The sequence below is a fragment of the Lutra lutra genome, chromosome 3 (genome assembly GCF_902655055.1).
Source record: "Lutra lutra chromosome 3, mLutLut1.2, whole genome shotgun sequence".
Lineage (NCBI taxonomy): Eukaryota > Metazoa > Chordata > Mammalia > Carnivora > Mustelidae > Lutra > Lutra lutra.
In genome coordinates, this window is record NC_062280.1 from 27,152,092 (window position 1) to 27,156,727 (window position 4,636).

Consider the following 4,636-nt stretch of genomic DNA (forward strand, 5'->3'; position numbering starts at 1 on the left):
GTCAAAGAAGAGGTACACCATCTGTGGCAATTCCCAGGGGTGTGGACGGAGAGGAGAGGACACTTTCTCTGCTCAAGCAATACACTTACCTCTTTCTTCCTTTCTCTTTCTTTCTTTTTCTTTCTTTTTTTTTTTTCTTTTCTTTCTTTCTTTCTTTCTTTTTTTTTTTTTTTTTTTGGTGCTTTTCTTCCTCCTGAAACAAACAAAACTAAAACAAGACTTCCATCATAGAAACGTCTGCACTTTTCAGGTGTTACTCATGGTACTTAATCATGATACACGGGTAGGGTAGGACATTATGTAACATTGTGTGATACGATTTTCTTTTAAAATTCATCCCATTCTATCATTTAAAAGGTACTAGGCTTCCTCAGTCATCCAGGAACTGCGAAATAAAACCACGATGCCGTGCACCTGTATATCGCCCAGAATGGGTATGTGAGAAAAGATGGGCTATGTCAAGTGTTGGCTGGAATACGGAGCAAAAGACTGTTGATGGCGGTAGAGACGCACACACTGACTTTGCAAAGCTTTCTGCCTGTCCTCTGTCTACTAAAGCTGAACACATGGATACCCCATCACCCAGAAATGCTGGACCTAGTAGAGCTGCAACAAAAATGTGTGCCCGTGCTCAAGAAGCAGCTTGTTCTGGAAGGTTCGCGGCGACTGTGTTCAGAAGAGTCAAGCATGGGGAACTATCCAAATGCCCATCCGCAGTACCACGGGTAAAGAAACTGCAGGACAGTCATAGCAAGGAACACTGCCCCGCAAGGAGAAGGAACCAGTAACTGACCACATACGAGAATACGGATGCATTTCACCAGCGTGATGTGGAGCATTTGCCAGAGACAAAAACACTGCCTGGTGTATGTGTTTGTTGATGTGAGATGCAAAAAGAGGAAAAACTCATCCATGTTCGTAGAAGTCAGGGTAATGGGGTGCTGGGGGTAATGGGGTGCTGGGGTCAGGGTAATGGGGTGCTGGGGGTAAGGAGGCGTGAAGGGGCTTCTGGGTGCTATTTGTGCCTGCCTGCCTTCCTTCCTTCCTTCCTTTTTCTTTTCTTTTTTCTTTCTTTTTTTCCTAAGCTTTCACTTATTTATTTGGCACAGAGAGAGATAGAGAGACAGTGAGAGAAGGAACACAAGTAGGGGGAGTGGGAGAGGAGAAGCAGGCTTCCCGCTGAGCAGGGAGCCCCAATGCGATGTGGGGCTCTATCCCAAGATCCTGGGATCATGACCTGAGCCTAAGGCAGACGCTTAACGACTGAGCCACCCAAGCACCCCCATGTTCTCTTTCTTCACTTGGGTACTTGTTATAGGGAATTTGTGAACATTTATCAGGTTTATGGTATGTGCACTGTTTTGCATGAACAGCACATTTCAATACAATGTTTTAAAAAATACACTTCTCTGTCTGATGATTTAATGGAGATAAATCTCACCTTGGGTCTGACATGCCTTTAATATTTCTCTTTAGACTGGCTCATCTTTTGTTAAACCAGAGGAATATGCCAGGTTCAGAGGCTTTCAGTGGGCAACAGTATCCAGCTGAATGGAATGGCATTGTTTTGTTGTCACTGTGTTTATTTTTACGGTTGCCATCTATATATGGCCATCAATCTTGGTTTTCCATTTATGGTAGTGATATACCGTTTATTTTAAAAATAGCTTTTAGTTGCCAAGAAAAAAAAAGAGAGATCTGACTTCACATTAAGCAAATACTATGTAAATAATAGTATAGGTGGTACTTGGTTAAGGTAAACCTCCTGAGGGTGGAGTTTGTGAAACACTTTTCAAATGGAAAAAGGCAGGGATTAGGGGGAGGGGAGAAAACCAGTTTCAGCCTGTCCCCATCTCTCAACAAGTCCCCACTGCCTGGCATCATCTCTCAGGCCTAAGCACATACCCTTGACAGAGGACTCATGAGCAATTTAAAGTAAGGTAAGCTCCAGAAAGAGTGGGCACAGCAGGGACGAGGAGGACAGAGAGCCTGGGTTCACTCAACAAATATTTGTCGAGCCTCTGAGTGCCCAGCGCTGTTCTAAGCCCTGTGCGGGCAGTTAGAGAACAAAACGGTGGGTCAAGTTCCTCCACCTCTCCAGGCTTCGGATGGCAGAGAGCCATCTGGTAGCAGCAGCCAGGCCTTCTGGAGAACTCTGAACTTCACAGGGGTTAGGACTTAAAAAGATGGGGTTAGTGGTGGTGGTGGTGTGTACGGCTGTGCGTGTATGTGTGCGATAAAACAGACTCTTCCCCAGGGAACTAGGAGAAAAGAATTGGGGTCTGGCCATCAGACTCATTCCAGAGCAATCTCGAGTATTTTGGATTTGTCAAGTTGGCCTCACTTTGTTCATCTCCACAGTGCTTTGCTGAAAGATCAAGAACTTTAAATAGAGCTGGAAAGAGAAAGATTCTCAGAGTCCTTGAGGCGCTGAATGAGTGAATGAAGGTCTCTTCAGCCTCTCTGCGGGACGTCATAATGGAGAATGTTCTCACACTGCCCAGAGTATTTTTAGAGACAGTACTTTTCATCCATTCACTCATTTATTCATTCAGTGTATTCGCTGAGTGCCTACTACGTGCCAGGCCCTGTATTTTAGACCTGTGTCCTGTCCACATGGTAACAGCTAGCCACCTGTGGGTATTATTTAAATTTTTGGCTAGTTCAAATTGAAATGTGTTCTAAGCATAAAATACACCCCAGAGCTTGAGGATATCGTTGGAAAAAAGGAATGCTACATCTTTCATTAATAATTTATAATATTGATTACATATTAAAATGGTATTTTGAATATATTGAGCTAAATAGGGTATTAAAATGGGTTTCACCCATCTCTTTTCACTATAATTTAATGTGGCTGCTAGAAATTTGAAAATTGTACCGTGGCTCTCATTTGTGCTTTGCATTCGATTTCCACGGGACAGTGTCATGCTAGGCACTGTACGCATGCTGAAGGCACTCAGACCCCAGTGGGTGAGGACAACAGGAGCAAATGCTACCAGAGAGGTACAAGGAGCCAGGGCACACCCAGGAGGAGAGACGACTGTCTCTTTCTACTTCTGTCAGATCTGCACTAGACACGGCTCTACGGACTTCCAGAAGTTCAGCTGCGGCTCTTTCACTCCTCTGCTCAAACATGGACACTGTGTCCCCTGCCCGCTGAATGAAGCCACATCTCACAAGTCAAGGGACTTTCCTGCTGGTCCTCCCCACCCCCAAGCTCTCTGCTGGCCAAAGTGGACCTCCTTTCTCCAACCTTTCTTTCTCCTTTGCTTTGGCTGGTCCCTCTGTTCCCAGTGTCCTTGCTATCCCCGTGTCTCCCTGGGTAGATTTCTAAGTTTAGATTTCAATTCTGATTCACCCATGAGCCCCCTCCTCCTTCAAGTCTCTGACAAACGAGTTGCTTGTCCATCTTACCAAAATCTTCACCCCAAACGCTGGGGTTTCTCACTCACCTCCAGGACCAGGTGGCCACTTGGCGAGCAGTTGTGGAGTTCAGTCAAATGGCCGGGAGTGCTAAAATTAGAGCTGGCATGGAGGGCTCTGGGGGTGGGGTGGGGGAGGGTGGCAGAGGCTTTGGGAAATTAAACCTAGGTTGGAGTCAGCTTAAAGGTGCATCCCTGGTCAAGAGAATCTCTCTGACAAGGGTCTTTGTTAGGGTCACAACATGGGTAATAATTAAGGCCTGGTCCAGCCTGGAACACTGGGGGTTGGGGGCAGCCAAGAGAGATGACTCAGTTTAAATCAAACAGAACAGGGAAGGGAGGCCATCCTTGTCCGTCTGCAAGACCCCATAGAGCTCTAAATGCCCTTCCCCTGGGGCCTCCTCTCACACCTGGCAGTCTATTCGACCTCTCCAATACCCCTGAGGCAGAGTGTTGGGGGCAGGATCTCGCCCATAGCAAATGCCTCTGGATCGGGGAGAGGAGGCAACTAAGGGCTTATTTTGGGGGAAGTCAGGCAGAGAGGAAGGGAACAGGTTTCTCAGTGTCCAGAAATTGCATTTCTGGTAATTATATGTTAGCAGATGTTGGCAGGGTTGGGAAACTGCGGTGGTCACCAGGAGCGGCTGTTCAGGCTAGGCTGGTCTAGTGGATGGGAACCTGCTTCTTCGGACCAACTCACTGATGACCAGAGGCATTTCCCCAAGCAACATGTCAGCACTGAGTAGAACCCTGAGGATGGAGAGAGATGGTGGGAGCGCTCTGAAATCCACCTGAAGGCCGAGACTCACTCCGTCTTATGTCCCTTGCATTGCCCCAGCAGTTAGCCCAGTGCGGGCCGAATGGGAAGCACGCAAACTAAGTCCCTCTGAACTGAAAACAGGAGACAAAAGCACCCACTTTTCTCCACTCCCGCGCCGATCCTACCCAAGCCCCAAGTTACTCGCATTCCCCTGGAGTCATGGAGCCCGGGGTAAGATGGGTGTGGAGGGACGGAGGTTCAGCGGGGCGGCGGGGTGGTGATGGTGCAGGGGACCCATAGAGCCCAGAAGCGCGGCGCGGGAGGGTGGGCGTGCGGGCGTGCGCGCACTCACAGGCCGGCGCGCGGGAGTGTCGGGGGAAGGGGGTGGTCTCCAAAAGGGGGAGGGGAGAAGGCAGGGGGCGGGGAGAAGCAGGGCCCTTTAGGACCCGGC